This window comes from Buteo buteo, chromosome 3, assembly GCF_964188355.1.
Source record: "Buteo buteo chromosome 3, bButBut1.hap1.1, whole genome shotgun sequence".
Classification (NCBI taxonomy): domain Eukaryota; kingdom Metazoa; phylum Chordata; class Aves; order Accipitriformes; family Accipitridae; genus Buteo; species Buteo buteo.
Genome location: NC_134173.1, coordinates 22,458,992 through 22,486,538, shown reverse-complemented (window position 1 = coordinate 22,486,538; position 27,547 = coordinate 22,458,992). Strand labels below are relative to the sequence as shown.

The 27,547-nt window shown below is 36.8% G+C and overlaps 1 protein-coding gene across 1 annotated transcript in view; it reads right to left on the bottom strand.

The window, feature by feature from the left end:
* DLGAP1 (DLG associated protein 1) overlaps nt 1-23,954 on the bottom strand; it is a 262,013-nt gene extending 238,059 nt beyond the window's left edge. Inside the window, exon 1 of the mRNA XM_075023063.1 lies at nt 23,858-23,954. The gene's annotated coding sequence lies outside the window, so the exon portion shown is untranslated. The remainder of the gene's footprint in view (nt 1-23,857) is intronic.
* Between the last annotated feature and the right edge of the window lie 3,593 nt (nt 23,955-27,547).

Below are 27,547 nucleotides of genomic sequence, written 5' to 3'. Positions count from 1 at the left end.
ACAGTCCTTCATATAGTAAATCGCCTGCTGACAAGAAGTTTATTTTTCTTAGTGTTCCTTCCTAGACCTCCTTGGAGTTATCTACTGACTGTGAGCATCTAAGGATCATAGGTTTAAAAAGTCTTGGAAAACAGAAGACTGGTTGATTGACTTCCATCAGGCAGTGAATTATCAGGGATAGAAAACCAGCTAATACTACATAATTTATCTCAATTTATTTTGCTAAGACTTGACTCTGCCACTTTTCAGATTTGATGTTCAACTGCTGATGGAAAAGCCCACAGGCAAAACAGAAGACACAATTCTGGCAGTCTTGTTTCATCACAATTATCTAATCAAATCTTTGTTCATTCATTCATCGGTATTTTTCATCTTATAATGAACACATTGCTAAAATAGTACACCCAGAAGCTTCTTCATCCTACCTGCTATAAAAGAAAATAAACCAAGATTATTGGTTTGAACTTTGTGTGTGTCATACTGAAAACTACAGTACAGTGAGGACAACGTAAGACTTCCGGTTCTTTACATAAGATTGAATAACTAGTCTATATAATATCTATTTTAGGAAGGAGCTCTTAGCAAAGATTTCAAGCTTCAAAATATTGATATTTTTGGTCTGATACACAAAACATATCCTGCACATAAATACAATTTGGCCACAATTGAATACCCTTGGAAATGCATGAGGTTATTATTTCTATCCTTAACAGAAGTATATAACCATCATGATCATATATAGTGTTATAAGCTTTCTAGAAGAGACTTGCAGATTCAGAACCGTTACATGGGTGAAAAATTAAGAATGTTTCCCACCTCCAAGCACCAGATTCTAAGTGGGACACTAAACTCTAGATTTCAAAATGGCAAAAATTAAACATTGTGGGAGGATTATGATGCACTACTTGAAGAGAATAAAAACTATATTAGCTACTGCAAAAAAAAAAAAAAGAAGAATGCAAGATAATGGCTCGTCTTTGACAACTTTGCAGCATGTTCTGTTATGAGCTTGCTACAAGTGCATTAACTGCATAGATACATCTGTTCAGCATGGAAATGACACTAACACAGGTAAGAGAATTTGTTCCCATTCACATCAACTTGTGGGATAAGATACAATTCACCAGAAGTACAGCATCAATCTGACTCTAAGAAACCTACTTCATCAATAAGAACAAAAGCATTTTACTTCGATGTTCCCATAGGTCAGAATATAACACAGACACATGTGTTCTAGGATGTAAATTTTTGGTAAAAGCTTAATTCTAATATCACAGAGGATGCTTCCAGTGAATATACAGGTCTCCTAATTCTAACTTACAGTAGGTAACTTGAGAGGCTTTACTATACAGGAATTTTATTTTATGTTTTTTGGTGGAATCTGATAGTCTCTCTTTATTGTAATGATTAATTTGTGTACTGCTGTAGGTTTCAATACCTACCACTGCCTTAAAGATCCTTAAACATATCAACATAAAGTATTCCATATTTATTTCTTATATGCGGTATCATAAAGACATAAAAAGGGAAAACTAGAGCTAGCATACAGAAATGAAAGGTATGAATCAAAGTGGTGATATGGGACATACGTTCAAGGAGAAGTGACTGAAGATACTAGACTGACCCCCCAGAAATCGGTAATGTAAATATCATAACAGGGGAAAAGAAGATGTAAAAGAGTTTATGAACAGGGGAGGGATGAAGTGTAGGCCATCATCAGATCATACTGTTATGGTACCAGTGTTTTTCTAAACTAAAGGAAATTTGCCTGCAGCTTCATGTTCATAGAGCTTGACAAAAAGAAATCCAGTTCAGTTTCATAATGAGAACCCGGGGAAATAGAAAGAGATGAGTTCATTATTAAAACTTACCGCTACAGACAGGACCTCTGTCACACCACCTGCATTGCTGATTAGTAGAAATGTACCCTGGCCCAAAGAAAAATGCCTCAAGAAATGTTTACACTGCAGTGTGTGACAGAAAAATCTTGCAAAGATCCTTCTGAAAAAATGCTGCCACTAATTTAAGGAAAGTCAGCTTTTGCCCCTGCATAGGCCAGATCCAGGGTTCAACAGCAAAAGCTGGCATGAACAGAAAAAAACTAAAATCACCCCCAAAACTCCCTCACAAGCAGCAGAAACAAGATACTATCAAAATACATGTTCTCTTGTCACACTTTACACACTTTCAGAACAAGTAATGGTGCTGTGTCATAGACACAAGTAGCTACTTTTGATGCCAGGACAGCACGTGTGCTTTCCAGAAAGCTTTGGGTCTGAGGAGACTTTGGGTCTGAGCATGATTTCTCTCTGCCTTGTGCACTCCTGCGTTGCAGGTAGGGAGCACAATCCTAATTTTTGTCAGGACACTACATCAGTGCACTATAAGAGCACTTATGAGAGCTCTTATGGGGCATTTCCCTCAGTCAACCTCCAAGTGTTTCACTTCCATGTTACTTGCTGAGGAAAGGCAAGCTGACTTGCCCAGAGCTCATTCAGACCAACAAGAGCAGAACAGCTAACAGGACAGTCTAAGGCGCTCTTTCTCTCCAAAAGAGTTGAGCTTCAGCCCCACACAACACCAGTTTTCAGGTGGGTCAGATCTACCAGGACAAAAGACATACCCACACATGTGGATAGAGGCAGACAGAGGTCAGCCGCTACAAAATGAGATCTGTGTAGATCTGCTAACACAGTACTGATTTTCAGATAGGAAGGATGATGGGGAGGTAGGATACATCCCCTGAGCCCAGCCTGGCACCAGCAGGGCTCCTCATACCACAGCTTACGAGTACCAGCTGTGAGGCTCTGCTGTAATGATCCCTGCACCAGTCACCTAATATTTACTAGTATTTCTTTTACAAAATTGCGGTCTCTATTTTTTATTTTCTAGGGGTAGAAAAGGAATTTGTAGGTAAAAAGCAGAAGCAGTAACAGTAAAAAATTAGCCATCAGAGTATTTTTAAATTTTCATAGAATTTGTAATTTCTGTCAAAATTTTTTGTCTTTCATTGCAAAACAAATGAAAATTATCTCAAAGTGGTTTTCAGTTTTGTGTTTTGAAACCAAACCACTTTAACCAAGTTTGGTTTTTTGTTTTTTTTTATTTTTAGTTTTTCTTTTTCTCTACCATTTCTGCCAGCTGTACTGGTTAAGCATCTCAAGAGCAAGCACAAAACCACTCATAGTATTTAAAAGGTTTTCATTAGTACTTCTCAAAGTGTTTCTCATTGCAGTTTAAATTTATGTCATTAGTGCCAAGTCAACAGTACAACTGCATGGACAAAGAGGGTGATGGTAACTGTACTGTCTGATGGTCATTTTTTTTCCAGTGCAATGCAACATTTAAAACCTATTGTACTAAAGAAAACGCAGTGTGAAAGGAGATGAGATTAAACCTTTAAAGACCAGATGCCTCTTTTCATAAAATGTAAGATCACAAGTAACATCTAACTGAGGCTCCAATGGATAGGTACTGAACAGCTTTCACTACCCTTCCCTAAGCCAGCCAGCCTTACAAAATACTGGCTGTGGTTGAGGGATTCTGCCAAAAAGTTTCTTCTGAAGTTTGCGCAGCCTTCAATCTTGATACACAACAATTTTTTTGAGATGTCTCAAAAAATCTTTGTATAAGTGAGGATGACCACTGAATTGTCTCCCTCTAGCACTTTTCCAAAATTCTGCATCTAAAGGCATACACCACAGAAGAGAGAAGTCAGTGACTGCTTGCATAAAGGAGTTTTTTTCTACATATGTAGCAGCAGCTGCCTATGGAGTGCACAGGGGAGCTAAAATCACGTGACTCCCTGCCTTTCCACATCTTCACTGGACTTACGCCACATCAACTCCCTAGTCAAAGCCCCACTCCTCAGACTTAAATCAAGGGAGCAGTCAAATGATCTGTGCTATTTGAATAAGAGTGGGAGTGCACTTGAAATTAGTGAATGTTTAAACTGAAAGAAACGGTGACAGTATAATAGCACTAAAAGGGATAGAAAGTGAAGAAATTATTTCGTAAAAATACTCAATATTAAGTATGTAGGATTTTAGACTGCCACCCCAGTCCTTCCCCATACTGCCAAAACTCTTGGCCTGGGGCAACTGAACAAGATGCTCCAGGAAAGATGAAACACAACCTGGACAAATATTGGCATTACTAACAAGTAAGTTCAGTCACTTGCAGATCCAAGTATGATAAGGCACAGAAGAAAAGAGAGTATATGACTGCCCTTAAAAACTACAAGTTTAATAAGAGCACAAGACAATGTAATAAGGGAAAAAATAAGATGGTCTCTTAATACAGGTTTAGTGCCTATACAGTGCTTCACTGACTATCAGTGATAACCTAGCAACCATCTAAGTTTTATGTGATAGAAGTAATATATATATTTTATGACAGAGGTAACTTTTGAGAAGGGATGTGAAGAAGGATAAGATGCTTGGATGAGACATAGCACTCCAAACATTATACAGATATGTCATCTAACAGCAACTCCTCTTGTAAACTACAATATAAAACACAGTGTAAGGTAATACAAGAAACCCTTTAAATCAGTGTAAGTCAACATTTACTGAAGCATGCATAAAAGGCAGAGAGAAGTTAGACCATGCTTGACTTCAGTTCTGGCAGGAGCAAGTAAGATGACCACAAAAAACTAAAGAGTCGGAAAGAGAAATGAGACAAAATTGCCATGTGCCGAAGGAAGCAAATGATCCTGACAAATGAAAAACAAGAGATTTGTTTGCCTTTTAAAAATTTTGTATTAGTAACTGATATATTTTGGCCCCATATAGACTAAGAGGATTTGAAATATGTAACACTTGTTTGTATTATACACATAAAGAAAATTTTATGTTAATAAAGATAGAAGAAGGGTTCTGCTCTGATATGTTGCTCCCCCTACACTGTTAATGTAGATTGCCACTTGTATATGAGATGAGCTACTTTTTGGAACAGTTTCGAAAATTATAGAATCATAGAATTTTTTCAGTTGGAAAAGACCTTTAAGATCCTCAAGTCCAACCATCAACCCAACACTACCATGCCCACTAAACCATGTCCTGAAGTGCCACATCTCTGTGTTTTTTGAACACCTCCAGGGGTGGTGACTCAACCACTTCCCTGGGCAGCCTGTTCCAATGTCTGACAACCCTTTCAGTAAAGAAATTTTTTCTAATATCCAAGCTAAACCTCCCTCGGTACAACTTGAGGCCATTTCCCCTCGTCCTATCACTAATTACTTGATAGAAGAGACCAGCACCCACCTCACTACAACCTCCTTTCAGGTAGTTGTAGAGAGCAATAAGGTCTCCCCTCAGCCTCCTTTCCTCCAGACTAAACAACCCCAGGTCCCTCAGCCGCTCCTCATAAGACTTGTGCTGCAGGCCCCTCACCAGTTTTGTTGCCCTTCTCTGGACATGCTACAGAACCTTAATGTCTTTTGCATATAGGATGTAAGACTTCCCAATAGCTGGGCAACCAGCTGACTATCCTCAGTGTTCCAATTTAAGGTCCTGACTACAAATATAACTATTAAATAATAATAAAATCTATGGATTCATACTGCTGCTGTTTTATCAGTCTTTTACAAATAGAAAAGATGCAAATTCCCTATTTGCGTTATTCTTCAATCATGTTACTGCATGCTTAATATTTAAACCAAAGTTTTTTTTCTGTATTTCTGTGAGAAAATGTTGGGGTTTTTTACTGGGGCAGACTCCTTGAAATTCATAGATTTAAAGATCAAGCCTGGAAGTTAATGCAGATGACATCTACAAGTACACTAATTTTATGTGACTCTCACATGAGAAAAATACATTTAATTATCGTAAATTCTATAACTATTTCTTTCATTTTCTTCCTTATCTTTCTAGCTCTCAGTCAGAAACAAATTGAATATTTGCACTGTGGGATTCATGTACCCTCCTGTCACAGGGATCCTTTTAAGAAACAATGTGAAAACGTTAAGTTTTCTACGATGCCCAGGATTTCTTACACATTTAGTGCCTCTGTTCCTTCTTTCTGACACACACTTATTTTCCACCTGAGAAATATCAAAGACACACTAAATTTATCATGGCCTTCACCTACTCTTTGATGTTAAGCCATCCAAGTATAGAAAAAATGTACTGACATGGAATGACATTCATGCCTTAGCAGAATGGCAGCACAGGGCTTTTATAATGCCTAAGAAGGAGGGATTGGTACTTAAGAACAAATTTGCTTCATCCAGTGGCAATGAAGTACTAAACCATGGAGACCGACTATTTTAATAAATGCTCCTGACAAGGGCTTGTGTCAATCAATGTTCAGACCACATTACATTTGCTATGAGCCCACCATTCTCCTTTTACATGAAGATCTAGGATTGTTTTCTCATTATTCCAGATATTAGGATCCTAAGACCTCTGATTTTCTTTAGGAAATGGGCTCCCCCAATCTGTTTTCAGTTCGCAAAGATGCGTTAGCAAGGAATAAGCACTCTATTGAATAATTGCCACCTAAGTTGTATTAACATGAACATTTAAAGTAACCTTTCTTATTTCATCCTCACACACTTACTGACTCAAACCAATTTGCTCTGTCCATATGTTAGTATGATCCACCTATCAATCTTGTTAAACAAGGCACTTCTTTAAAAATGGAAGTTGAGTGCCTACTGAGGACAAAAAGTTGTAAAACAAATTGTTAATGAGGCAAGAAGTTTTCTTTCTTTTTTAGCTTTCCCAGTTCTCAGTCTACGGCAGCGTGGTATCACTCCCCCAACTCTATTTTTACTGTCTGTGTGTTCCAGATTATGTTCTATGCATAGTAATTTGAAGTTGCAGGGTAACGTTACTAATTAATAATTACCCATCTTAGAAGTTATTATCTAATATTTTCATAATTCATTAATCACAACATAAGTTCTACTGTGACGTGGAAACAAAGTAGCTGTGCTTTGAAAAAGCTCTCTGATTACATCTGTATAAAACAAGACAGTCTTTGCTCGTATAAACTTTCTTGCTTATTAACTTGCATGACACATGCACAAACATTCTTGCTCTGCATGATTCAGTGACTCTGAATTTTAATAGTCCCTTTAGGTAGAACCACTGTAGAGAAACCAATTTAAGAAGCAAAATAAAAGTCAGTGAACAGTGGTAGAACTCGAGGAATTACAGCTGATACTTCGACTGAAAGATTTTCTCAGAAATATGCAATGTATGAAGACTGTATGCATTCAATCAAGAATGTATTCTTGATACAAAGTCTACAAAACATCTCCCCCCAAATTAAAATAGTTATTATAAACTAACCTTGAAAGTATTTGTGAATTGAAGAACAGTGACAAAACAATAGCAATTTACTTGGAATTACAATTGTTAGAAGGCTTTACCCTGCAAGTAAATGTTATCAAGCTGCCCAATTAATTTCATAAAGACCAGCAAAGAGTATCATAAATTGCATGAAACAGTTAAAAGCAGATTCTTATCTTCACTGGAAATGGAGCAGCCAAACAAAAAATATCATATCTTTAATCCCTAATCTGATAGAAAGCCAGTATTAAAAGGGTCTGCATGACTCTTACTCTGCATTCAGTTTATTCACTGTAGTTATCCAGTAATTATTTTTACTTGAAATTTTTTTTGTCTTTTATAAAAACATTCTATAAGTATGCATTTAACTTGGGACTTGTGGAAGGGCTAAATATAGTGGCAGGCATGTTGCCTGGCTGCATGTTGCAAAAGTGTGACATTTGGTATCCAAATTCCGATAATATTGAAAATAGGAAGAAGAGAATGGATTAGAAAGGACTAGGCACTGCAACATAAATAGAACACTATATATAATATACTTGTATACATTACAAGTACACATTATATAATATCTGTAAATCCTTTTTCCTTGCCTTTCTGCCAATTAGGAGTTCACAAAAATAATCTGCGCTTGAGTTGTTCTTCAAAAATGGATACAAACAAAAGAAATAACAAGTTAAAAATGAAAAAGTAGGATGTCTTTACCTACAAACAAATGATTAGTTTGGGATGGTTGGTCAAGAATTATAGTAGTTATTAAGCGTGGGCACAAACTGCTGTGGTGTCCTGGTTCTAGGCCCAAATTATAAGTTCTGTGTTGTGTAATAATGCATGACAGCTTTGGTATATTATCACATAGGTTTTACTCTATAATGGAAACAGAAAAAGCACCAATAAGAAAAATCCCAGTATAAAAATACTAATAATGAAATCCTAAATCTACAGAATGTCTTTTCCAAGACAGAGGTAAATTTCTCCATGACAATGGTATAACACCTTGCATGAACATGTGTATGCCTCAGATTTTCTAGTATGAAAGTCCAGAAAAAAAAGAATTTTCTAAGTGCAAACAGACCGAACTTCCACAGTCTCCTCCCCAGCACCCTGCAGATCCATCCCAAGGCCTATGAAGTTCCAGTTCTCTTTAATATCTTTATCAGTGATCTGGACGAGGGGATTGAATGCACCCTCAGTAAGTTTGCCAATGACACCAAGCTGGGAGGGAGGGTTGATCTGCTCAAGGGTAGGAAGGCTCTACAGAGGGATCTGGACAAGCTGGATCAATGGGCCGAGGCCAACTCTATGAGGTTCAATAAGGCCAAGTGCCGGATCCTGCACTTGGGTCACAGCAATCCCATGCAGCACTACAGGCTTGGGGAAGAGTGGCTGGAAAGCTGCCCGGCAGAAAAAGACCTGGGGGTGCTGGTTGACAGCCAGCTGAATATGAGCCAGCAGTGTGCCCAGGTGGGCAAGAAGGCCAACGGCATCCTGGCCTGTATCAGAAATAGTGTGGCCAGCAGGAGCAGGGGAGTGATCGTTCCCCTGTACTCTGCACTGGTGAGGCCACACCTCGAGTACTGTGTTCAGTTTTGGGCTCCTCACTGCAGGAAAGACATTAAGGTTCTGTAGCATGTCCAGAGAAGGGCAACAAAACTGGTGAGGGGCCTGCAGCACAAGTCTTATGAGGAGCGGCTGAGGGACCTGGGGTTGTTTAGTCTGGAGGAAAGGAGGCTGAGGGGAGACCTTATTGCTCTCTACAACTACCTGAAAGGAGGTTGTAGTGAGGTGGGTGCTGGTCTCTTCTATCAAGTAATTAGTGATAGGACGAGGGGAAATGGCCTCAAGTTGTACCGAGGGAGGTTTAGCTTGGATATTAGAAAAAATTTCTTTACTGAAAGGGTTGTCAGGCATTGGAACAGGCTGCCCAGGGAAGTGGTTGAGTCACCACCCCTGGAGGTGTTCAAAAAACACATAGATGTGGCACTTCAGGACATGGTTTAGTGGGCATGGTAGTGTTGGGTTGATGGTTGGACTTGATGATCTTGAAGGTCTTTTCCAACCTAAACGATTCTATGATACTATGAGGCACTTATGTCCCACTTTAGCTGTAATTTGAATAATGTATTTTGTCAAGTTACGCAGTTTTCAGAACAAATCATACATCATGTATTTGGTAGTAATATTTTCTAGTGGAATTTAAAGTGGTTTGCAAACTCACAGTTAGTTACACAAATACTATGAAAAATGCATATAATAGTTTTTCAGTCTGAGATTACATATCAGTAAGGTAAAAGGGGAAAGTATGAATTATTTCATTTTAATAATTAAAAGAGGGATGATTACAGACAACCAGAAAAGCATACCCTGCCTTGTAGCTTCTAATATTTTGGGTTAAGAAACAGTTTGTTACACTTCTGAAAACTGCTGGACTTGTACTTCTGCACAGCAGTTGTATTTTATGAAGAAGGGTATTTAAAAAATACCTGGGATTTCTCCCGCCACCCCCCTGAAGTCCAGCTATTCCTCTATTATAACTAGACTTCCTCTTGCTAAACAGGAAACGTGGGTTTCCATTTAAAATCTGTTTTCTTGCATAAAAAGGCAACCCTGAACTCTGTTACATAACCGGCTGAAGCGATGGCAAATGCTCTGGTCTTCGGCAAACTCATTTCTCCTGTCCCTATTATTGAGGCCAGGCGACTTTCTTGCTGTTAGGTCTGGCTACAGGATAAATTTCATAACCTAGACAATCCTTTTCTAGGGGAAGAATCATCCCTACTGGGACAAAGTGAAAAGGAAGTAGAAAAAAGCGTTTGCTGCTAGATACAAGCAGTTCAAGAAAGCTCTCCTGCAAATGGGAAGGGCTGGGCTGGGGTGACTGGTAGTACTTAGTCCATACTCATTAACTCTGGAAAAGGCAGGAGGATGGAAAAGAGAAAGAATGCAGAACAGGTAAATATTTTTGAGGCTTTCAGGCCAAGGGGAAAGTACATAAATAAAATGCCTACCAAACACTTTCTTGTTCTCAAAAGCAGAAAAAACACACTGGGGAGATAGCTGATTGGAGAAAACCCCTGTTGCTTAAACCACATGCAGGAGAAAGAAAACATTTCAAGAATACTTTCTAGATGTTCGCATTTAATGTCACAAACCAGGGTTCACAAATGTACATCAGATACTGAAGTGCAAGCCTTCTAGTACTTCACATGGACTAAAAATTTTTTGAGAAATATGACTACCTGTTGAAAAAAATTAATACACTCTTAATAAAGTTTCTATTATAAAGAACATCTAGTGTATAAAATATAGATGCTGCAGGTCTGATTTTTTTTTTTAGCTTTTGTTTTGAGAACAATCAAAGGGAATGAAAGACAGGTTTCTCTTACTAAGCAGGACCACTTTCAGGTGGTTTCTTGTGCTGTTGTATTTCTTTATTCATTCAGGAATATGTGGATGACAAAATTATATATTGTAACTCATACTGGAAAGCCACACACAACCAGAAGTAAATTCTGGGCTTAACCAAATGTTCTCCTTTCAGCTGCTCTGCAAAAAAGGTCTGCTATTAAATAACAGTGATTTAAAAGACTTCCAGTGGGATTAATCTTTTGAAAAATCAGTTGCCTAGTCTCAGCTCTTTGCCAGTGGTTCCTCTAGTGCTGGAGAGAGAGAAGCACATCTGGAGCTGGGTGGGATGGGTGGAGGGTGTAATCTGTCCTCATCATTTAGGAATTTGGTCAAAAACATTCTTAGTTGGTGCTATTTCAACCGCCTAAAGACAGACCCTAGAAAACTATCTTAGACTAAACCAGTAACTTTGGATTGGTCACCTCAGGTGAGATGTACTCTTTCATAGCGCCCTGACTAATGCCACTTGTGGGAAGCATTTGAGCATGAGAATTGAGAATGAAAAGTAAAATATGAAACTTATTGAAAAGCATCCATAATGCAGCAAAATAAACTTGTGACTGATATTAAATGGTCATTTCAGAATTGGTGCAATAGGTAATATCATCATGTTTTAACAAAAAAAATTCATTTATAGGAAAAGCTAAACATGATATGCATTGAAGAAAAATGTTTATTTATAGATGTGATTATTATAGTCCCATCAACTACAATCTCTGGGTAGCTGTACATAATTTAAATTGCAAAATAAATAACATGATGCTATGCTAAGAAATAACATTCATCAATTACATTGCTGTTTTTTCTAGCCCTATTTAACACTCATTCATGCTTAGATAAATAGCTGATCCTTGGCTGACCAACGGATAATAGTTTCTGAGCTAACAACCTTCCCAGTGAGTACACACCTCTGCCAGCCTTTATATTACACCCTCAAGCAGAATTTCAGCTATTAAAGTTGAAAACAAAAATTACAACATCAGCATTGACACAAGATATTTGTGGGTTAAGTGATGATGGCAGGTGAGAATTAATGGTGGTCAGCAACAGATTTACTTCCTGGAGAATCCCACTCACTGTAGAACAAGCTCTCTTTGGCTTTATCAAATAAAAGACTTCCTCAGCTGTGAGCCCACAGTAACAGCACGGGAGACAAGCATGCCAACAGGAATCAGCCATAGCAGAAACACTGTATTAGCTGGGTCTTGTCAAACGCCTGGATTTAATGGCATCAGTGGCATCAAAGGCTGTTAGTAGCCCACTAGGTCTTCCCTGTGCCCTGGAGAGTAACTAGTGCAAATCCAAGTCCATTTCCCAGAGGTGTTTCAAACACCATGGACTCTCATCTTCCCTGATAGCAAAGAGACACTGATCACTCAAGCACCAGCTCTGTTGTCCACAAAACTGCCTTCCTGAGACACCTACCTGCCCTCTAAAATTGCCATAAACAGTACATCTCCTCTTGGAGATCCCTCCACTTTCAGGACCCTCTGATCACTCTTCATACTAGAGGAATATGGAGAAAACTAACTGCTTAATGTGTGTCAGTATATCAGGTACTATGATGATGACCAGAACAGGCAAGTATGATTAACAGATTAAATAGGTTCTGCACAAAAATAATGCCTTCTTTTCCTAGCTATAAAGAGGTAGATTTTTTTCATGATTAAAAAAAGAAATATATATCAATATACCTAAAAAGATTTGGGGATCTAAATAATATTTATTCAGACTGGGAAATGAAAGTCCCAGCTTCACAGACTTTTGGGGGGTCAGGAGGATTACTAAAAACTGCAGGGCAAACTGTTGAAGGGATTAAGAGAATTCATATAAGTTTAATCAGGATTTTACAGAGTAATATTTGATATATAAATAATTCAGGTTTGAAAAATATGCTACAAATTTGTACTCTGTTTTCCTGAAAGAAGACAACAAAGCATTCATGCCTCATACATCTTCCCTTGTTTTATTACTGCTCTAGCTATGAATAAGACGCTAAGTTAATATTATGCATTTGGAAGGATAACCAAAACTAGTAATATTTCAAAGTAAAAATTTTTTCCTCCTTTTGTACAAAGGTCCAGCTCCTCTATGGATGGTATTTCATTTCGTAAAGTTAAAAAAGAACACTATATCACATCTCTGTAAAAAGCAAAGCATTTAATTTATTCAAGATTTCCTCATAGAAAATAAATAGGTTTTCATTTCTCAAGATAGACTGTGTGGCAGCACAAATTATCAGTAACTATAACAATACAAATTATTCCACCCATCCTTTTCAATCATTCAAACCAAGAACGACATCTGATAAAGTATCAAAATTGTTATGAAGAACCACAACATAATGATATTTTGCATATAATTAGTAAATCAAATGGAGCTGCATTGGAGACAGAACACCTGTAATACAGGAAAGTAGTGAGCTACCAATTCAATAAACTGCATTCGTCATTCTTAAATTGTTTTACCATTTGGATTTTAATTACAAATCAAGCACCTAATCTAAGGTGAAATGAGATAATTCAATTTATGCCAGGTATGTGTTTCAGAAAGTAATCCATCTTTGTAGAAAGAGGAAGAAAAAGTTTTTCTTTTAGTTCATTATGATTAATTTGTTTAAATATGAGGAAACCACTGAGAAAATAAATACAATCAAAATAAAATAGCCATACAGAGCTGCACATATAATGAAAGCTACTTGATATAGGAAACATTTGATTTAGAATTTAAGAGGTAAAAAGTATGGGTAGTATTGGTTTTTTTTCTTGTTCCCTGACAGCTAACCAATTACTCAGAGAAGACATGTTACAAGCACACAATCTTACCATAATACCATGTGCATTAAAGATTAGTAATTGAAAATAAAAAACCCACCATGTTGTTGAAGGCTACAATAGTCAGGCAGTGCAGGATGAATAAATTCTTGTAGTAGAAGGATATCAGGATGCAGCAATTATTTTCTATTTTCTCAGATACTCAGGTTATTGATATCTCAATAAGAGATCATTTCATCACCCACACAGTCTCAAGGTATTAATTTGTCTAACCCTAAACCAGATGCTCTGTTAAATAAGGTAATTTCTAAAACTATGCTGTGTTATATCTGGTTCTGTCATGCTTTCCCCACAGCATGTTCTTCTCTGCTTATTGTTGCTCTAAGACACTAAGTCTTGTCATGATACTTTAAGAAATCTGACTGGTGTCACCGAGTATGAAAGAGTCAAAGCCAGATCAGAAATCTTGCTGCAGGACAAAGTTCATCCTTGTTACAAATTTCCACTGAAAAAAGAATGATCTTACAATGGTTCAATAGCATCTGCATGGAGGTGCTGGTTTTTATATCATAGCTCACTTATTTCTGGTGAATTAAAATAGCTACATCTCCTACAAAGTTGCTTAGATGTATCTCTTCTTGTATTGGATTGCTCTTATCTTAAATCTAAGAAGCTCTATAGTTACTTAAAATCATATTTCAACCCAGTGGTGTTATTTCTTTCTTGATGTCATACTGACTGCCTTCAGTCCTGGCTCGTATTATTTTGCTTTTGGCCAGATTCCACATCACATATTAAAGAAAATATGTTTTGACCTAATCAGTCCAATTTGTACCTCCTGGGACTGCTAGGTTGCCTCATCTCCTTGAACACACTGTCTGAGTTACATTTTCAAATTGGATAGAAAGAAAGAAAAAAATTACATTTATTTGTTAGTTATTTTTACAAAATGCGTTAGGAAACTAGACATAAATATATGCACAAATACACACATATGATGTAATGTAAAGAAATGCGATATAATAATTATATGACTTATTCTGTGCAAGCATTTCTCAGACTTATTTAGCCAAATCAAGAAGCGAACTTAGTTCATCATAAGGCAGCACAACTCAATTTTTAGTGTGTTCAAACCTAATTTTAACAGGGTCTATCCATCAGGAAGCAGTGCATCCTCCAGACCAGAGGGCATCTTCATGCAGTGCTTTGAAGCTAAAATCACAACAGCCTTACAGGAAGGCATGACACTTCTCTGAGGGATGGGAGCAAATTAGAGTATATCATTTGAATAGCTGCATTATAAAGCCATTGAAGTGAACAAGGATGTATATTACTTTTTGGCTCACTTACATTACATTATTACTTGCTCACTTACAGAAACCAAAAATCCGAAACTGCTAACATCTGCATTTTCATGTTCTCAGTCACTAACATAAAACAATCAACTGCTTGGACACTGGGCACCTTCAACTCAAGTACCCAGCTGCAATGTCTTGATCTCGAAATGTAGTATATTTTAAAATTGGCTTACACTTAATTCTTTTTCCAGTGCTGCACATTACAGTAGCTGCTTTTTAGTTTGAACCTTTATAAGCTGCACAAAGAAATCACACAGCAGTTGTCATCAATAATTTGTCTGAAATATATATTGCTTCATCTCCTTGTTGGACTTGATAGACCACATGGAAGATCTACATGATAATGATGAGAAATGCAGCAATCTCATTAGGACAATTTTTATTCTAATAATGATATATAGTTCATAAAGATGACAAATAGCTTTTATATACTGGTACAGCCCCAACAACCTAATATTATAACCTTCTTGTCACACTGATGTCTTGGATAAACAGATTTCCAAAACATCTATGATACAACAACCACTACATAAGCACTTATTTCTCTTTGTACTTTATATCCAATTCAATTCACTTTTATACAAATTATAACCATTTATACCCTGAGTTTTTTTTACACTGGGCTGACATAAGCCTGCTTCCTTATGCAACAAAAAGTAAGTTTAAAAAAAACTGTTGAGTGAGACACACAAGTTATAATTTCATTAAGTATTAATAACCACAAGCAGACTATTCATTTTCCACATTAATTTTTTCCGTTGTTAATTTGTGCTTTCTTGCAAAAAAAAAAAAAAAATCAAGAAAAACCCCCTAAAACCTCAATGTTCTAGGTTACTGCTTTATACTTAGTATTTATCAGGCAGAATTTGGATTTCTAGAGCCTCACAAAACTCAGCTTTTTAAGTGAACAAAACTCAGGACAGAATCCAGCTCTCATTCAAGGGACACAGTGATCTTCCTCACCCATAGATGAGCTTTACTTTGCTCTCCATAAGCATCCTATTTCAGACGCCTATCTCTGAAAAGTAATACTAGGAAATTGGCTTGCAAATAGTACTTGTACTGATTACAGATATGGTTTACAGGATGGGTGGCTTTTAGCTATGCAGACCCTAGGCAGTGAAACATAAAAAAGAAAGAAAATAGATCATTTCTGCAGTAAGGGCTGCAGTGTCCAGTGACAGTGAAATTACTGCTTATACTGGCGCGTAACTGGGTGTTTAATATGTCTGTGTAGCCTCTAATTCAATGTAACTCTCACAGAGGTAAAAATTGAGCCAACCAGACTCACTCATTTAAGATCAAAGTTTTCCTGGTGAGAGACAATGGTCTGAAGTGAATTCTTTATATGGACAACATTACAGAAAACCAAGAAATGCTTAGCTAATGTCTCTATCTAGTCATATTTCAGGGCCTCCTCTGGTCTACACACTTAGATCACAGAAGGAGGTCCTGAAACATGACTGACCATTTCTGCTTTGGCAATCAAATCAGCTGCTGAAAGCCTAACAGAAACAAAGCTGTTGCTCAGCTGCTCCATGCCATCTATGTACACCAGCCTGGTCTTTCAGTCTTTTCCCTACCAGCAGCAGCAGAATGGAAGTGAAATAGCATCCTGCTACTGTAACAGGAGTGAATCACAGTCATCTTATTAAACAGATGGAGTCTAAGTACTTTAACAGCAAGCTCAAGCAGATCCTATTAGGTCAGGATATTTTTTAGCTATTCTCATGTACAAATAAAGAAACATACTGACTTTGTGAACAAAAGAGGCCACTGGGACAATACAGTCTAACCTGCTGCGTAATATCAGACACCATCTCATACTACTCCACAGTGCCTTCAATCAAGCGCCATTTGTGAATCAAAAGTAGCATACTGCTTTTAGCTTTGCTGCTTTTCTAGAGGAACCCAAGAGATCTTGGTGAATGTAATGAGTACATTTCAAGGATGTTTGAACATCTAATTCCCTAAATTGCTTCAGCAATCCTAGCCTTAATTCCAAATGAAATCTTTTAAGTTACAAGAATCCACAACACTTCTTGGTAAGTTGTTCCAATGTCTACGTCTGCGTAAAAATATGCACTTTGCTTCCATTTCTAGGTTTAACTTCCATGTAATTGATCTTTTTTGTCATCACTTGTGAGTCTCAGAAGTTCAGTATTTCGTTGCCTTCCGCAGTGAGAAAATAATTTTCTGACTCGCCCCTCGAATACTGAACCAAACCAGCCATTATTTTTAGTCTCATTTGACCCCGTCTTGTGGCTTCTCCTAAAGTCTCTCCAGTTTTCAACTTTTCCAAATGTGAGTGCCCTAATGAAGTATGTCCTGGAGTGCTCATATCTGGAATAGAAAGGTGACCCTCTTGTACTTGTAAGCCTAAGTAGTGCATTCACCTGCCACTTGCAGAATCCTGTTACAGCTGGTAACATACCACACCCTCAAAAACCTTTTCAGAATTTTGATATATGGGATCACATCCCCATTTTGTACTCCTTCATTCTTGTACTGCCTAATTGTTAACCATAATATTTGTCTATGTTTATATCAATATAGGACATACAGAATGATGCTTTACCTGCAAACTTACCCAAAATGTCTAAGCAACTCATCCTCCTCAGTATCTATCACTTCACCAATTTTTGAATGATTTCCAGACTTTACTTTTGATGATTTTATATTTTCTTCCACTCCTTGAAATTGTCTTGATTTCCAGGATGTGCAAGATCTGAATTTTAGTTGTTAAAAGAACTTCCTAGCCAGCTCATAAAACTGAGGTACAATTTATTTCATTGCCCTGATTTCATAACACACTGAAATATTTCTTCCTATTTTTAAAATAAAAACAGTAAGATGAGTGTTTGCAGGAAATTTCTAGCCTACTTAAGCTTCATCAGTGTGCTCAGATAAATTCATGCTTTAAAAGCAAAGGCAATTCAGAAAGCTTCAGTAATATACATGATTATACATTTTGTTCTTGATGAATGACACTTTGTTAAACCATTTTCCTTGTTTTTTTTTCTTTGGTCTTGAGAACATAGTCACTGCATCCAACCATGACTGTGGTCTCTGTTGAGGATTCACGTTCTGAATACCAGAATTCTTTGCCATGTCCCTACTGTGACCCACTACTGTCCTGCCCCTTCCCCAAATTATTAGCCAGCTTTTTAAACTGTGCCTGCAGCATGTAGAAAGAAGCTAAAAGAGCTGGCAGGAAAGGGCAACAAAACAAAGGATAAGTAGAAACTATACAATAGAAATCAAACAGATTGCAGAAACAGTTTAAAATAATAAACATTTTGCAGAAAGAGTTACACATAAAATAAGGCTTTCAGAAGAACATAATTTTGTATTACCCAGTGAGTTGGAAGAGGTTACTAATATATCTTGGCCAGACTTTCACTATTCAGTAAGGACAAATTTATTTTTTTATTTTGTACAGTGCAGGTTCCATCCCTGCAACACTGAACTATAAAGATTAGCTGAATCAGATTTTTTATGATGTTATTGCTTTAGTTGTTATAATCATATAAAAATATAAAGACAGACCATATAAGGACAGATGTGCTTCCTATACTCCTTCCAGTGTGAGGATACACATGGAGCCCCTGATTCCATGAATCCATCAGGAGGTGGTGAGATATTTATCATTATGTCTATGTCTGCTTATGATGTGCAATGCAAACCTAAAAAAGACATCTATCTCTGCATTAGCAGCCTAAAACTGGTGCTAGTTCCATAGATCAGTTTGTTTCTAAGGTAGGTGAATTATTTCAGGGATATTTTATACCATGGGAGTAAATAGGATTTCCCACTGGGCTGAATTTGAAATTTTTTAGTGGAAGAGAATGCCAGGAATACAAGAAATACTCCTTTTTTCAGAGTTAATGGTATTAGTACTTCTGACCCACCATGCAAGCTTCTTACAGGCACCCACTTCCAATAGTGTGCACTTACAAAAATGGCCATGCTGGGTGAATTCAAAGGCTCATTGAGCCACTATCATAAACAACGGTAGAAAGAGGTGCCTAAAGAAGAGTACAGAAAAGCATAAAGTGGTTGAATAATTCTGGTATTTCCTGAGCTAGAGACGACCTCTTCTGAGGCTTGAAAGACCTTACAAGAGTGTTACCTATCTCTAATACTATGTCTCTTGGCCTCATGGCTGCCACTTAACAGTTATGCACTCAGAAGCAGGTCTATTTTGGCTGTGACTTTCACTCTAAGAAAAGAAAGTCACAAGGAAAGGCATTTTAAAATTAAAGGACTATTTAGCATTCCATAGGATTAACATAAAATAGGAAGAAAAGGTGTAATATATAATAAAGGACTAGACGCTTAAATATTTAGCCTCACTTCCTTACCTACCTTGTACAACCTCATACTTATCAAGGCAAGGTGAGGTGGGCTGGGAAGCAGGCAACGCTGCCTTGAAGTTACTTTCTCTCTTTTCCTGAGCCTGCTCCTCTGAGTTTACCATCCTATGTACTTTCTTATTTAAATAAAATGAAATAAAAAAAAAATAAAATAAATAATAATTATTTAAAAATTAAATAAAATATTCTGTTTTGGTACCTTGACATAGTTTATATAAAAGCATAAATAGGCACATTTCTTTACTACTTTCTGATTAAATCCTGCAGATGTAATGTAATCATGCTTTAAAGACAGTGTAATAAAATAATTAATCTGAAGGTTACAATATTTCTCTCTTTATTTTTACAGAAGTTAAGGTCAGCCATAGAAAACAGAGCCTTCTGGTGCTGTGGGACAATTTCCTCCAATTTCCTATCTTCCAAAAAAAACCCCAACCCCAACCCCAAAATCAATCTAGATGGCATAGGAAGCAGGAGCACACCTTCTTCTAGGATTCAGTCAATAAATATCTGGATGACACCAACTGTCAAAAGGCAGGTGCATTTCTGAAAAATTTTGATACAAAAATGATTATAACTGTGAGGAATTGTTATCTATTTCTGCTAGGTGTGATGAAGTGAAATTTTATTCAGATTTATACAGAAAAAATGATGGCCTTAGCTACATCAAATATCAACCTTCCTCTTTATTCTTTTTTCCTCAGTTAAATATTTAACTTGTGTAAGCAAATTCATCACAGATTTTTATTACTCAAAGATAAGCCTCTATAGTTTCTAGTTATTAATGATTGTTTCCTTATTTATCAGTAGAAATGAACTTTTGATACAATATTTTACTCTATATCTCAGCACCTCTCTGTCTGCAGTTTTTTGATGTTTTCTCCACCAATATACTATAACTCCATTTTCCCTTATGCCTGCACAGACCATGATTTTTCAGAGTTATTACATTATTGTTGTCACTACAGTACTCAAATCTAAGGAGTATCCAGGAGTAATTTCAGCATCCAGCTCATCCCAAAACATTATGGTTATTCCCTGGACTTCTAACTTGCCACTGGATGCAAAAATGCATTTGGCTCTTTACATATCATCAGGTCTCTCTTGCTGCCTACACACTGTTGCTTAAAAGAGTTATCCCTAGCTTTTATTTGACATTTTGTTTTCCCATAAACAGAGAAGGAAGTAGAATATACAAAATGTATTTTAATTTCAAATTTCCTGCTCTATCTAACAGACAAGGCAATTCACCTGCCTATCTCATTGTCATTTAGGTTTCTTTTCTCTGATTCATAGGCTTTGTATATCCAATCAGGGAATTACCATTCAAGCTGTAATAAAAAGTCTTGCCTAAATTTTTCTTTAAAAAACCCCAAACAAGTCATGATTGGTTTGCAGTTAGCAACCAAAAGCTGTTTTTTTCTTTATATTTGATTACACTACCTTTGCCTCATATAAGCTTTTGTGCCTTCTCAGTGTACTTTGCCTGAGGCAATTCTAATTTTTCTCATTACAGCTGTTACCTTCACACCAGCACTATTAGTAAAATTCCTTACATTTCCTCTTGTACTGCATCAAAGATCATCATATCTTTTAACTGGTAATTTGTTCTGTATGACTTGTGTCCTTTTTCCCTAAGGAACAATATTTTGAAGAGCCTGAGACTGCTGCATAATTAGATCATACAGAGCATCCGCTATCCTATGTCCCAGTAAGACAGGAACACTTTAAGATTTAAATGTCTTTCATACATTCTCCCTGTAGAGGATTAATTACATTTCTTTTGTTAGGTCTCGTTAAAGTTCAATTTATTCTGTGTCCCTAACACATTTCATATAGATTCTCCTTATCTGACTTTTTCAAAGCCTAATCATCTTCTCCCTGCTGATAAACATGTCTTGATTTAATGACACATTTAAGTTCCATGTGCATCTCCCTTGAACAAAATTCACAACAGAGTAACATACATTGATGATATATTCCTTATGAAAATAAATGGACCACACCCTGTTCTTTCTAATAAAGGTATCACTAGCCAAAATACCTTCTTCAGTGACATAATGTTTTCTTTGGTATTCCTTTGTTAAGAGACTTCTTATGCCCCACCTCACCTCCTTTTGCCCCAAGCAAAAAGTCCCCTTTACAGAAGGGCAATGAACTGATAGGAAGCCGCACAGAAACTGGTGTTTCTTCTGAGAAGCATCTATATCTTCATGGGAGTACTAAGTTTCTGTCATTTTGTCCATTCACATTATTCTAAAATGAATGGTATTTTTTTGTGTAGTGCTAACAGTGTTTTGGTCACGTTCATGCTGCCGTATCCCCCAGCATTCCCCTCAGCTTTCCATTTTTATGAGTAATCAATTAATTCTACAACAAACCAGTGTATTTACAATGAAAATCCCTCCCTTTTGCATTGTCCAATACAATCCTCCATATGGAAAGAATTCCCTGTTACACCTCTTCTCCCAACACTCGGTGAAAGTCTCTATTCTGCCCTCCAAGTGATGGTGTCTTTGCTTCTAATGAGTAACCAGAGAGTTTCTATATGACGAAAAGTCATAAGAAGGATCAAATTTAATAATAGAACTAAATCACAAGTTTAATTCTTAATCATAGAAAAGGAAACCACCAATCCTCAGGTGAACTTCAAGTAAAACTATAGGCAAAAAATGGTACATTAGATTGTTGTTGGAAAGCATCTGTCATGATGTGTGTGAACTGACAACATATATTTTGGCTTCCTAATTTTTGCAGCTGTAACTGCATGGCTTTATTAAAGTTCTTACTGCATCATTCTTAACTTCTTTGACCCTTCAAAAAGACACATGCCCAAATCCAGGTGCATATAACAGTCAAAGTTGAGTACAGTTGTAAGAAACTGAATACTGGGAATGCTGGATATAGTCATTTTACCCAGACCACAGGGAACTGAGGGGATAGAATTTTTTGTGTATGAAAACACATGGTAATTGCTATAAGTAAAGGTATTATTGCAAAAACAGATTTCTAAGCTAAAAACCTGACTTTTACTTGTGAAAATCACATCATTGCAAACATTATGTCACCATTTCAATGAATCTTTAGACATTTAGAGAAGGCCAAACTGAGGCAAAGGTAGCTGAACTGACCTAATTAGTTTATATTGTCACAAAATACATGCTAGTTCCAAGTCCTATTCTGCAAAGAAAATGCACCACTTTTTCTAATGTATATGTACCTTAGAAATATATACTTGTAATATATAAGTACATGTAAGTATGCTACATATGCAACATATGGAATCATATATACACATATATATATTATGTATAATAAACCATCATGGATACAGTTTTATAGTTATGGAAATGTTGCAGCAGCATTAGTATTTTCTCCTCTTATAGTAAGTTTACTAAAATACAAAGCATTTGTTACTGCTGGATGATTAGATAAATCTCTAATTCTAAGAAACTAAATTTTTTAAGTGAGATACCCATTGAAATTTTTTACGTAATGGGAAAACAATGAGTAAAGATTACTCTGGAGTGATACAAAGAATATTCCAGAGATGCAAAACATTTCATTCAATATCTTAAACTTAGGCTCCACTCACAGAAACTTACAAGTTGCAGTACAGTACCATACCTAACTAATCCTGATATACCCATAACCAATCATATAATTAATTAATATATTAATTTAACATTGTCATTAAATTGCTTGTTACTGAACTGTAAACAGTTGAATATAGCATAGTTCTAAGAGTTACTTTTAAAATCACTTCAAATCACAAGCAGCATGACCACCATTATAAAAAGAAATATAAAGTAAAAATACTCTCCCTGTTCCTAGTGCATGTATGTGTAAGTCTATCATGTGGTAATAAAGAAACAGGATATGGAACTGTTGATTTTCATTTGTCTTGGTATGATTAGCTTTGTGAAAAACCCATAGTTCATTATATGTAGACATTTCACTGCTATTCAATTTGTGTTCAAGAGGCCAGAATTGCTCGAGGTCAGCTTATCTTCAGTATGTCTATCAGGTCAGTAAGGTCCTGGCTTTTTGCAACTCTTAGTGTAAAAAAAACCCCAAACCAACCAACCAAAAAACCTGTGGAAACTGTGGAAAAGGAAGTTCTTTCCCTACCAGAGCTTCTCCAGGCCATTTGAATGTTGCTTCCAAGATGCTGCAACCACACCCCCATGCTGTCTTCTGTACTTAATTTTTGGCTCTGACCTCTCTCTTTCGTTATACTCCTCCAGGCCAAATCAATTCTTTCCTCTCATACTCTCTAAACTCGCTCTACAGCTGTGGCACATCTAGCCCTATGGGGGTCTACTCAACATTTAAGTTTATGAGATACATTTTTATGTTCATGTCAGACTCATGAAAATCATTCACCACAACACTCAGAGACACCTGATATTAACACTGCCTGCAGCCTGCAGACCTAGGTAAGTACAAAGATAGGTTATCATATGTATCATTTTCCAAGCTAAAATAGCAAGCTATCAGAACACCTTCATTTCCATTAAAGCAGTTCAGAATTTGCAATCATTTGGTTTCCTACCTTTTACAAGCAAATCTGGAGAAATTTGAATAAAAATGATGCAGAGACAGATCAAGGAGAATGATCAGAGCAAGAAGAAAGGACTCACCTCCTTTAGTCAGTTTTCCATTTTAGTTTGTTTCAATAGTTAAAGAGGGAAGAGATTTTTTGCTCACTCTTTAATTCAGATGTCAGTTCCAATCTTTGATGCTTGACTGTTCTGAAACACAATCAGAGTGTAGCAGTTAAAACTACTAGCCTGAAACAAGATAAAATTATTAACATGGCAAGCAGCTACATATTCATTAAAAATCACAGCAATATTGAGAGGGTTTATATCAATGGTCTGTGGCAAAATTTTCACATGGTACCATAGTCTCCTCCTTGCAAGAAAAAAGCACAAAAAAAAGAATATTTAGATTGTAAAATGCTGCATTTGTGGTGCCGTCTCACTTGTTTTACTCTCCCTGCACAACACATGAAGAGTTTGTCGGTTCTTTCACAGAAAGATACAAAGACTAGTTACATGTGATTACCTCAGCAAACCTACTGACTCTCTGCAAGCTCACCTCTCCCCTAGTCTCATCCTTCTACAACCTTTTCTCACACTACATAAGCACCATGGAGTCCTGCTGCCTCTGTCTGGAAAAGCAGAGGAGAACAGTGAGAAAACTTGACCAACCACCCAGCTGTATACACAGTGCTTCCCCACCAGCATTCAAAGGGTGGTGGACAAAACTGCAATGGCAACTCACTGCACATTTAAATATATGAATTTTTAAAATTATATAAACTGAAAATACTTATTTTCAAGCCATTTTCTTTCTCTGGTAAGGAAAATGATATATATGTTTTTCCCTTCTCAGTTCTCCAGTACTACTTACTGAGACTAACAGAAACAAATGGCTTTCCTCTGTGCTCTATATTTGAGCTCTATGAGTCATCTCACTATTTCAAGTTTTGTTTCTCATCACTTAAAGGTCTAGCCTATTTTATTCTGCTTTTTTCATGTGAACAATTTGTTAAGTACAAGCCAGAATAAGCACAAACATTTTTTCTTGTAAATGCAGTTAACAGCTCCAATCAAACTTCTACTGAAAAGCATACTAAAAGACAGAAAAAATGTATGGCTAAGTGTGCTTTGATACTAGCCTCAGACTACACTGAAGTACAATCAGTACAACAGCTTGTTTGATGTGTTGAAAACTCCGAAGTTATTTTACTCTCTTGATGCTCGTTCAAAGAAACACCTTTACACAGACCACAGTTAACTATTGGGCACTAGCTGTCAGAAAAAGCAAGTACAAATTTTCAGAGCAAAAATAACCTGCAAATATTACAAACTCATGTTTTTAAAGTCACAAGAGTCCAACCTGATCAGAGAGTCTGATGTCTCATTTTCCATAGGCTAGAAAACTTTCTTAAGTGAACTCCTTTGGAAATGGGATGCACACCTCAGTAAAGCATCAAATTTTGGATTGAAGTTCTTCCAAATAACCACTAAGAGGACAGGAACAGCCTCTATACACAAGATAAGTTTATTTCTGGGAATTCCTTAACCTCAAAAGTCAAATTGATAAAGGCTGCAGCTTGCTTTTTGTTACTGTCTTTTTATTTAGTATGAGACCGTTTCCAAGGTGAACTAAATTTTGACACTGGTTCAGAGTCTCTGAAATTAAACTAAAATAGAATCAGAATAGAAACATATTCCACTAGTATCCCAATGACAGCAATTTGTTATAGCTGGCTTTGAGAGCCTGCCTCTCCCCAGAGGTATATAAGCATCTTTAGTGTATTTCTTCTTAAGTCTAAAACTAACTTTCCAGTACTTTCTGTACAGTTGGTCTTGAAATAATTTCTTCTTTCTTGGTTGTGGAGGGCTTTGTGTCAGAAGGGCGGTGAAAAATATGTTTAAAGCAGGAAAATGTCATGGTATAACCATCAAATTGGTGGTGGGATCAAGAGAGAGGTACAGAACCAGAAATAGCTTTTAAATCACTCCAGAAATGCATAGATTTCCAGTTGACAGGATCTCTTTTGAGAGAGACTTTAATTTGACTACAATATTGACTACATCATAACCATTTCAGATTTTCCTTGAGAGTATAAAATTGACAGAGTATATTTAATAGTAACAAGTAAATCGGATTGATTTTTCAATGTAAGATCTCCTTAAGGAGCTTTCAAAGATAAATCTCTAAAGGATCAAATTGGGCAGATCTTTATGCAGAGCATTCAGTTGTAAGGACTTCTCTCAACCCACTGAAACTCCCATGTTTGAAGATTTGCTTGAGAACCTTGCTGAAGCTGGGCTCAAAAGGATTTCTCTTAGCTGACAGCATTCAGTTGGATAAGAGAAATTTTAACTTTCAGATATATTTAGTGATGACAGAGGCAGTGAGGCCAGGCAGTGTAAAGGTATCATCCTGCATCACACAGGCATTAAGTACATTGTGACCCACTGTCTAAAAAGTAAAAGAGGAGACAAAATTTGAGAGGAACTTTCTACAAACATACATTATACATATATATGATACAGTTTTCAGAGATGGTCATGGATTAGTGTGCTTCAAGCTCTGTACTACACATGGTACTATCCACATCAACAGCCCAAACTAAATCAATATTGGTTTAATAGTTTTAAAATGTTTAATTCTTCATTCCTTTTGCTTTTGGTCCTTCTTATTTATGTATGTCCACGCATGCCAGTCTTCTCTGTGCACTTTCCCTATTTTTTATTTTTTATTTAATCAGAGAGATACAACCAGAGAAGGTTCACAGAAGAGCAAGATGATGATGGAAGGTAGAGAATGACTTCTGCATGAGGGACAAATGAATAGGGTAAGACTCTTTGGTCTATGAAGGAGAGAGCTGAATCATGGAAGATTATGAAAACATGACTGGCATGGAGAGGGTTAGTAAAGCTATTTTTTTCACTGCCTCATTCTGCTGAATGCAAGAACTAGAGGGCATCAAATGAAGATGGTTAAGAATCACATTCATAAAAAGGAAGAAAGCAGAACAAATGAAGAAAGGGAGGTGGCTCTTTCTGCAATGTGCAGTTGTGCTGTGGAACTCGCTGCCACGGGAGGTCATGGACATCAACTCATGCCTTCAAGAGAAGGCTGGAGAGGTGTGGGAAAATTAAATCCCTTGAACTTAACTAACAATACATGTGGAGAAACATCCAGCTCAGAAAGACCCAAAGTTCAAGACAGCTGGAGGCTAAAAGCATGTTTGCCACGTTGTTATATACTTTCTTTTGGTCTCTGATGCATGAAACAGGACGTGGGACAAAAGGACTTTTGACCTTGATGTTGCAGCCATTTTTATAAACTTTTTATGGTGCAGCCAACAAGTTCTGCACATTGACATCCCCATCTGGCATACAGGAAAAAGAGGGTAATTGAATCAAAGGTGGACAGGATTAAAATGTTGCTTTTTTAGACTGATACGTTTATAACACTTTGAATGACCTTCAACTGAAGTACAAAAGTACAAACTGTAGGGTATCTGATCCCTTTTGATTAGTTTCAGACTGTTGCTCTTCATGAAATAAGAGGACATTATGAATTGACTTTTCTCTCAACAGACTGACCTGAAGCTGCTTCACAGCCTGCACTTGCCACCATAGCAGGAATCAGACCTATCTTGAACCCCCCAGTTTCTGGTCCAGTTTTAACACACAACAGTGACTCAAATTACCCAGGTATTGTATGGCAGATCATTTACAAAAAGCAGAGTCTCTAAAACCAGCTTTTAGGTGGCAAATGGTAACTTCACCACCACTATGTGGTTC